At 44.3% G+C, this 9,008-nt stretch overlaps 1 pseudogene; it reads right to left on the bottom strand.

Moving 5' to 3' along the window:
- Positions 1-204: 204 nt before the first annotated feature.
- On the bottom strand, positions 205-2,559 carry LOC119264792 (annotated as a pseudogene).
- Positions 2,560-9,008: the final 6,449 nt, after the last annotated feature.

The following is a 9,008-nucleotide window of genomic DNA, read 5'->3' as shown; positions in this document are numbered from 1 at the left end:
AGTCCTGTTATTATTATATTAAGTTCTCATTCCATAAAATAAAACTACAGCTCTACATACAAAACCAACCCAGACCAACCAGCAGTTTCGGACAGGGCCTTGGTCAGACTGCCAGCCCAAATCAGATTTTTGGTGTATCCAGATTGATTTTTGATCTCTGATGTCAGTGATGAAGTCGTGGGATTCAAGAAGAGCTCCAAGAATTCATGATGATGAAGTGGTCGGGCGGTCGGGCGGGCGGTCGGGCGGTCGGGCGGGCGGGCGGTCGGGCGGTCGGGGGCGGGCGGGCAGGCAGGCAGGTAGGTAGGCAAGCAGGCAGGTAGGCAAGCAGGCGGGCAGGCAGGCAGACAGGAAGGCAGGCAGGTAGGCAAGCAGGCTGGCAGGCAGGCAGGAAGGCAAGCAGACAGGCAGGCGGGTAGGAAGGCTGGCAGGCAGGCAGGTAGGCAGGCAGGCAGGCAGGCGGGTAGGAATGCTGGCAGGCAGGCGGGTAGGAAGGCAGGCAGGCAGGCAACAAATTGCTTAAAGTTTGAAATTCCAAATATACAAAGTTTCCAAAATGACAAATGAAGGAGAATTTGTAGAAGGTTAAGCAGTCAGCTTTAAACAATAAGCAGTAAAAAACTGTTCCCAGCTTCCTCCATGTCTAAGCTATGAGACTCTACCTGTGCCTTAGGAAGACACCATCTTAACTGGTGGTGTCTCATGTGGCAAATGTCAAAATAAGAGTCTCAAGTGAATGGCCATTAAATCTAAATCAAAATAAGCATCTGTCAAGAAAAACCAATTTAAACTTAAATCTGGCTCCTACACTTAGTGTGATTGGAACATGTGGCCCAGGATGGATCTGTATGGAAACGTTGAGATCACTGAGCGCATCATACCTGTGGGTCCTGAATGATGCGCTCGCTGCTGTAATTCAGACTGTTCTGCTGTTTTTGTAAGCAGGACTACAAATGGACTAGTGGTGACTTCACAGGACACTATACACTGTTCCAGTGTTCCACTCCACCTCTGTTCTATTTATTATCCCTTTGTTCTCGAATGTGCAATATATAATCTATAATCTATAATCTATATTGTTTCTGTGCAATAATTTTTAACACTAATCTTCCGCGAGCTACGAAAATTTTCGTAAGGGAAACCAGCGACCATGTAGCCCACTCCCCTGCTGTGAAGCGATTAACGCCCATTGTCTTGGTAATGATATGGAGTGCGGTGGAAGTGGAAACCCCCCATGCCCACCTTGAGCTCATACAACTCCCAAAGCAACGAACGTGATACAACTTCAAGGTAAACTTGAAGTTACAAGTGGACTGTATATGTTACCGATCCTACAACAAGCGGCAGAAAATTTGTAGACCCGTGTTTCTAAAGTTAAAATTCAAGCGCACGTAGCAGCAGAAGTAGAGACGACTGTTTCACTAATGAATCCCGCTAAACAATAAAAAAAACCTACAGTTTGAATCTCGCTCTTTGTACATTTCTTTTATTATAATATATAATGATATTTTTCGTCATTGAACACTTTCGGTTCTGCCTTTCAATTCGTGTAAGCGCTGTTTATTCTATTTTATGCTGTACTGCATCCAACAACAATTGTAAAGCTATTCTCGACAGAATATACTCAATAAAGGCAATGAGAGGAAAAAACAAATACATGTGCTGCTAAACAACTTTATTCTGATCAAATAGTCAGAAAAACAAACAAATACATCAACGCTAACAACGCAAAGTCGGAGCTAACAGTTGCTACACAGCCAGGGACCCTCTTTCCTACATTTGCGGCAGGTGTACTTGCCGCATGCAGCACACGGGTTTATGCTGTGGTTACGGTTGCAGTGCGACTGCACCTGACACTGGGTCTTCTTTCCAGGAGCAGGCAGAGGACGTGGCATTTTCCTCAATTCCTTTTCCTGCAGATAACGATGACGAAGTTCCTCAGCAAGTGCACATAGAAAGACTCTCCTACTCTCTGTGGACCCCGTGCATGCCGTGTACAAAACATGCGCGTTCATCGCTGCCAGGTCAAGTAGGTTGTAGAAGACTGCAACTGGCCACCGGCGTGTTCCTGCGCGCACTGTGTATGCCCGCACCTTCTGATCCATGATGTCAACGGCACACTGCAAAAAACAATTACAAAGAAGTACACGTTATATTTTGAATAAATTCATTCATGTATGATAAATTGATTTAGCAATGCCAACACATATGCATACCTTCATCCGGTTGTAGTCTGTCACCGTGTTTGGTTTCCTTTTTCTGTCATCGGCAATCTTCACGTGCGTGTGCATAGTGCTGAGAACGCAGACGGTTTTATTGGTCTTGGGGGCATACACCGTCAGCAGCGCACCATCTGATCTGTACACCTCCGTGGATAGCTTTTCACGTCCTTTGGCGTTTTTGGCTTCCAAAGGAATTTCCCATCTTGTTGATCGTCCCAAGCAGAGTTGTGTTGGATTCCAGCAGTCTGTTAGCCAGCGATAGAGATGTGAAGTAATTGTCTGTGGCTACAGTTCTGCCCTTTCCCAGGTATGGCTTCATAAGTTTCATAACCACATCTATCTATCTATCTATCTATCTATCTATCTATCTATCTATCTATCTATCTATCTATCTATCTATCTATCTAATTCAATTGCACGTAGCAGATGACGTACAGACGACTATTTCACTAATGAGTCCCACTACATAACAAAATAAACTACAGTTTGAAGCTACTCTAGACAGAATATACTCAATAATCTTGAAATCTCAAGAGGGCTAGTGTTAAGATGTGCAATATCACATGACTCTGTAAGTGATCCAAGGAATGTGCAATAACTAACTGCTACCTCACCGTCTGTTGTCCATTGTCTGTTTAGAATATATCGTTTTATAGCACTTTTACTTCATATTTAAGATTTTGTATAATTTTTTCCTTAAATCTGCACTTTATATATTTTAGCCTTATGTTTAATTGTTTTGTATGTAGGAAGTTTCGTTGTACACTGTGCAACGACAATAAAGGCATCTTATCTTATCTTATAGCGTCAACATCTTGGTTACTTAGAGTAAGAACTCAGAGTGTTGTGTGCATGTAAACAAACACTCCTGGGCAAAAAATCGGGCCATGCCAAAAATCTAATGTTTGTACTGCTGGTTCTGTCTGATCTGAGTCCAGATTTAAAATTGAACTCAAACCAGCTCAGTGGTGTTTTTCAGCTGTGTGAAGCCGCCGGTGCTGAGAGGATCAACACCGATTCTCTGTAAAAGACTGTCTGAACATTCACACTAAACTCCAACGCTTAGAGAAATCAGAGTGAAGACTCCACACAGTCTCACTGCAGCTGCTTGGTTCATGATTTGTTGTTAAGATCATTAAAAGCTTGATGTTTTGCTGTTTTGGCTTTGGCCCTTTTTGTGCCCAGTTTAAATTCCGTCAGTCCATCAGTGACAGCGCTGATGTGTAGAGTAGCTCAGTAGATCAGTGATCCAGCGCGTAACACGCTAACGCAGTCGTTACATCAAATATGTTCATTTTCTAGGTTCCCTGATTAGGATGGAAGAGCAGATGGCAGATGACGGATACTGTGTGTAAAATCACAGTGAAGTAAATTATGAACCGAATTGATGACTGAAAGATGAGCACCTGTCACATTCAGCCTTCCAGACGATTGTTTAGGAAGAGTGAGAGCGACTGTGCTCTTTAAACCGTCAGGAATCGTGATTTTCTTTGGCATCCACCGTTTTAGTCTTTTCAGCAGTGATAAATGTGAAAAGGGGAGGAACGATGGTGAACAGCACAGCTATTGATAGACGATCACTGCCTAAAGCTGTAGGTCAAACCTAAACATTTAGACTGATCCAGTGACAAATGAGCCAGAGTGAGTGCAGGAAGGACCTCAGGCAGTGCCCTTAAACTACAAGAGCGCCAGAGGTCCAGCTAAGGGACGAGGAGGTGGCTACGCTTTGCTTCTTATCAAGTCCATTAATTTGATTCAGTTTGACCTCTCGGGGCTTCGTCTGTGAAGGAAGTGGACCTTCTATGTAACTTCGTCTGCTAACCGTATTAATCCTCTTTCCTTTTGAGTTAAATAAGCCACAGAAACAAATAGAAGTACAGAGAACAGGATGGATCCTATCAGCAGTGTGAGCGTAAGTGAGGATCAGGAAACTTCCAGGACTTTGTGAAGAGCTTCAGAGCTGTCCTGAAGAAGGACCATACAGTTAATGAAGATTCAATAACCCTTTGTGGTCTGAGGGCAGGTTCTGGATTCTTAAACTTTGGACCTTATTTCTACTCTGGAGATTGGTTCTACTCTGGAGCTTGGTTCTACTCTGGAGCTTGGTTCTGCTCTGGATATTGGTTCTACTCTGGAGCTTGGTTCTGCTCTGGAGCTTGGTTCTGTTCTCTGGTTGGTTCTGCTGAACTGAGTGTAATGACCGCTCTTGGCTCCGTAGAGCTGTGAGGCGCTTTGTGCAGCAGATTCTCTGCAGGACGCGGTGAACTCGGACTTTTCATGCTTCATTAGCAACACGGCCGCATGTAGACTGCTTCTCATTAGCACCGGGGCATATGGACGCCAAGCGTGCATTCAGGCCTTTCCTGATCAATGCATGCTAACGCTAAGCTGTGCAGCGCCTACTGAGGAGATTAATGGTGTTTGGTTCATTTGAGGACTAAGAGGAATTCAGGCCTTTTCAGGTAAAAAGACCTGAGGGGAAAAAGGAACTCACAGCCCAGGCTTTCTTCTCCGCAGCCATTAGCATTAGGATTATTCTCCTAGCATTAGCATGCAAGCCTGCACGCTTAGTGTGGGTGTCAATCACCATTTGTTTCTGCCCCACGATTTCGCTTTTTCCCTGGACTTTCCACTGAACATGATTTAGTGGGGTGGAACAGCTGAAATAGGAGCCATTATCATTTATCTTCATCACCTGGAGAGGCACCAGGCCAATTTCAGACAGGCTCTCAGGAGCTGGAGCATTAGTTAAACAAGCACAATAGACACACTTCATCTTCAGTCTTTTCATCGGCGGCGCAGGACACCCTCTGAATGTCATTCACCGCTTAGCCTCCACTGTCAGCAGATATCATCAGTGCACCAGAATAACCCCGTTCGCCTCAGCCGCTCCTCAAACACGAGGCAGCGACGAGCGCCAAAATGCAAATGAGGCTCCTCTGAAACATCTTTTAAAAACATTAGAGCTGTTCTTGTTGTTTTTGGGGGGAAGCCCACCGCAAGGTCTGCTTTTCAACGGGGTTCTGGAAACAATAATAACTTGAATACAATAAAACCCAAATTAAACTAAATAAAACAAACTTTTAAATTCTTTATTGAGGTCCACCTTAAATGCGTCAGTCCTGCAAAATAAGTGATTTTGTTGGCAATAGTTATTCAACAATACAACACACAGAGCTTTAGCCATAAGTGCAACATTTAATATTCCAACTTCCAATTATTGACCATTTTTGCAAGTAGTTTTGCTTCCAGTTTTTTACAGTTTCCAAAAAGAAAATAGTAGATAAAAACAAAATGCAGTGATGTGCAAATCTTTTAAAGCCTATATTGAATTAAAAGGGTTAAGCAGCACAGAAGACAACACATCGAATGTTGAAACCTTTTTAAAAATGTATTATTTTTTGAAAAATATTTGCCCAAGATCACGCTCCAGAAAAGTTGTGACGGGGAACAAAAGGCTGGTAAAGTTGTTTAATGCTGAAAAACACCTGGTGTTTGATTGACAGCAGGTCAGTAATATGACTGGGCATGAAGAGCATCTCAGAGAGGCGGAGATGAGGAGGGGTCACCCCTAATACCAGTCTACGTACCTGACCCTACCAATCTACGCTGCCGGCCAGCCTTCTGGACTTTCTAATTAACCATTGCTCGGCTTGTTTTTCCCTGTTGTGTATTATAATATTTTATTCTAATGCTGTTTGCTGGCCGCTGTCCGGTGTGGTCAGGATGAGGATGGATTCCCCTTCTGAGTCTTGGTTCCTCTCAGTGTTTCTTCCTCTTAGTTTTAGGGAGTTTTTCCGTGCCACGGTTGCCACTGGTGAAGCTCACGGAGGCTCAGACCTGGATTTTTCTGTAAAGCTGCTTTGTTATAACACCTGTTATAAAAAGCGCCACATAAATAAAATTTGATTTGACTTGAAAACAAAGGCTTCCAAGTATTTCCTTGAGTCATTATCAGGTTTTTCCTGAGATAACAGGTTGAGCGTTCAGCAGCCTGAACTGTGTTCAGTGTCCTGGTTTAGCAGCGTGAACTGCACCGCCAACGTAGAACTCACGGCTTTAATTCTCTCAGAACAAAGACAGTTTATTTAACAGGGTAATAAATACTATCACAGCCAAACCAGGGCTCACTTATCAGGACCACCAGTGCTGCTGACCCATACAGCCCCTCAGATTAAGGACCGCAGAAGCACAGTATAAACAGGCCACTGAGAAGGACAATAAGCAGCTCAACGGCTTTATTCCTACTGCATTGTTTGACTCTCTGAGCAAAACCTGCTAGCCCTGTTTTCTAAAGGCATCAGTGATGTGTTAATGTTGAATTACTGTCATAAATAACCAAATACAAATGAACTCATTAGCACAGAAAATGAAAGCAAATAGAAATAAACTTGGACTTCATGCTCTTCATCAAAAGCAGATCTACTAGCAGATACATTAGAGAATCACAGCACAGCCTCTGGAACATCTGCTGCTTCACAGCGTTGTTCAAAAGAAAACAACCAGCAAGTTTAATTAAAGGGGCTTTAAACTTTTTTTAATCTGCATAATTAACTGGTTAAGATGTAATCAGAGCGGTTCTGAGCGGTTTGGTGTGAAATGCTCAGTTCTAGATAAACTAACCAAGTCAGAGCTGTTCACAGTGGTGGTGATAGGAACCAGACGTCCCCCTCTAAAACCTCCTCACAGTGGTGGTGATGGGAACCAGATGTCCCCTCTAAAAGCTCCTCACAGTGGTGGTGATGGGAACCAGACGTCCCTCTAAAAGCTCCTCACAGTGGTGGTGATGGGAACCAGACGTCCCTCTAAAAGCTCCTCACAGTGGTGGTGATGGGAACCAGACGTCCCCCTCTAAAAGCTCCTCACAGTGGTGGTGATGGGAACCAGACGTCTCCCTCTAAAAGCTCCTACAGAAAGTTCCTACATGAACTGGTTCTGAATTCACTGCCTGATGACTGAGACGCTGTTTTATGAGAGTTTAGAGAAGTTCAACTCCATTCATGGTGGAGGGAGACATGCAGGGCGCTGTGTGGCAAAATAGTCCCCAAAGAAAACTCATTATTCCAGATTTTCCACTGTTTTCCACCATCAACATTCCATATAAGCTCAGAAGACTCGTGTAGGTTCTCTGGTGGTTCTGGACGGTAAATAAAATGTCTATTAGATTAGATTAGATTAAGTGACCCTTATTAGTCCCACAACGGGGAAATTTCACCTCCGCATTTAACCCATCTGTGAAGTGAAACACCACATACACTCTAGTGAGCACACACACACACACTAGGGGGCAGTGAGTACACTTGCCCAGAGCGGTGGGCAGCCCAATCCGCAGCACCCGGGGAGCAGTTGGGGGCTATATCTGTGTAGTCGTCATGGCGACGCCTGGTTCCCATCACCACCCCTGTAAAGACGTCTGACCTGTTTCACACCCTCTGAACCTCTGATTACACCTCGCACTCTGAGTTATGCAGACATTTTTAAAAAGTGGTGGAATTCCCCTTTAAAGTCGTTTCAGTTCAAAGGTGAAGATGGTGCTTTGCCCAAAAAAGCTTTGTTATCAGATTCTGAAGCTCCAGCTGTTTATTGCTACATCAGCAGCTGCCCTTCTCCATGCCTGCTTACACTAGCTATAGCATAAAGCCAGCGCCATTAGCCGAGGCTGCCGCTTTATTTATTCCATTTCCTGACAGATGTTTGCTTAGAGCTCGATCTTATCCTTGAGGTCTGAGCTCCATCGGCTGCAGCTCTGTCTCCAGCCTCCATTAACAGTGAAGATATTATTTGTGGTAATGCAGGATCACCTTCAGCCTTCATTAAGCCCCGTTTCCTGATGAACCGAGGAGTCGTATCACATCGTCTCCTCCCGGGACAGGCTTTTAATTAACACCGGCCTGCCAGCGGACCCTCCTCCGCTTCCTCTTATTGGGTTTCCTTGCTGGAGATCGATGGGTGGCGTTCCCAGGTACGACACACTGACGCCATTCGTCACTTCACACCCTGAAGCTGATGCTCCATCTGCAGGAAAGAGGCTCTGATCAGCTTAGAGCTCAGAACCTGCTTTAATCCTCAGATCAGGGCATTTTAGAGAACTTGAACTTTGAGCTGAGGAGTAAAGTTCAGATTTTATTATATTTTATATGTTCACTTTATACATAATCGATACAGGTTTGTCTGTTGCATATATTGTCCATGGTCTCCACAGTGATGTGGTAGAAAGAATAAAGAGTCATTTTGCAATGTGAAAAATTATTAATATGGACTGAATAGTCCAGGCCCCAGAGTAGATCCCTGAGGAACACCATTTCTTACAGAGCAATTTTACCCCTCTGTGGTCTGAGGGCATGTTTTGGGTTTATTCATCTCTTCTTAAACTCTCCTCTAAAGGTTCTTCATAGAACAGGTTCCTCATATGTTTCATATCTAAACGCTCCGTTATCTTCATCACTGCTTTCCAAACCCGCTGCAGCAGCTTCAGCAGCTGGAAACTCTCTGACGCCGTTTCACACAAGTCTCCGATGTGGACTGAATGAAGAATGAAAGGTGTCTGGCGTGATGGTCAGTCCTTAGTGATCTCCTGAGTGTCCGTCGGTCAGTTTCACACAGAATGTAGACGGACACACGAATCCAGCAGCTCCTCACGGTGAGAGGCAAATGACGTGTATCTCAGCCCCTCTTCATAGGCTCATAACTTGTTGACAGATTCACGAAGTGTTTGATCATCACAAAGAGACAGAGACAAGAGATGTGGAGACAGAGGGTTTGACACACAGGTTTGTGTGTGGTTTG

Source organism: Pygocentrus nattereri, chromosome 12 (assembly GCF_015220715.1).
Source record: "Pygocentrus nattereri isolate fPygNat1 chromosome 12, fPygNat1.pri, whole genome shotgun sequence".
Classification (NCBI taxonomy): Eukaryota; Metazoa; Chordata; class Actinopteri; order Characiformes; family Serrasalmidae; genus Pygocentrus; species Pygocentrus nattereri.
Note: the sequence above shows the minus strand (reverse complement) of the source record. Positions and strands in the feature narration are given on the sequence as shown.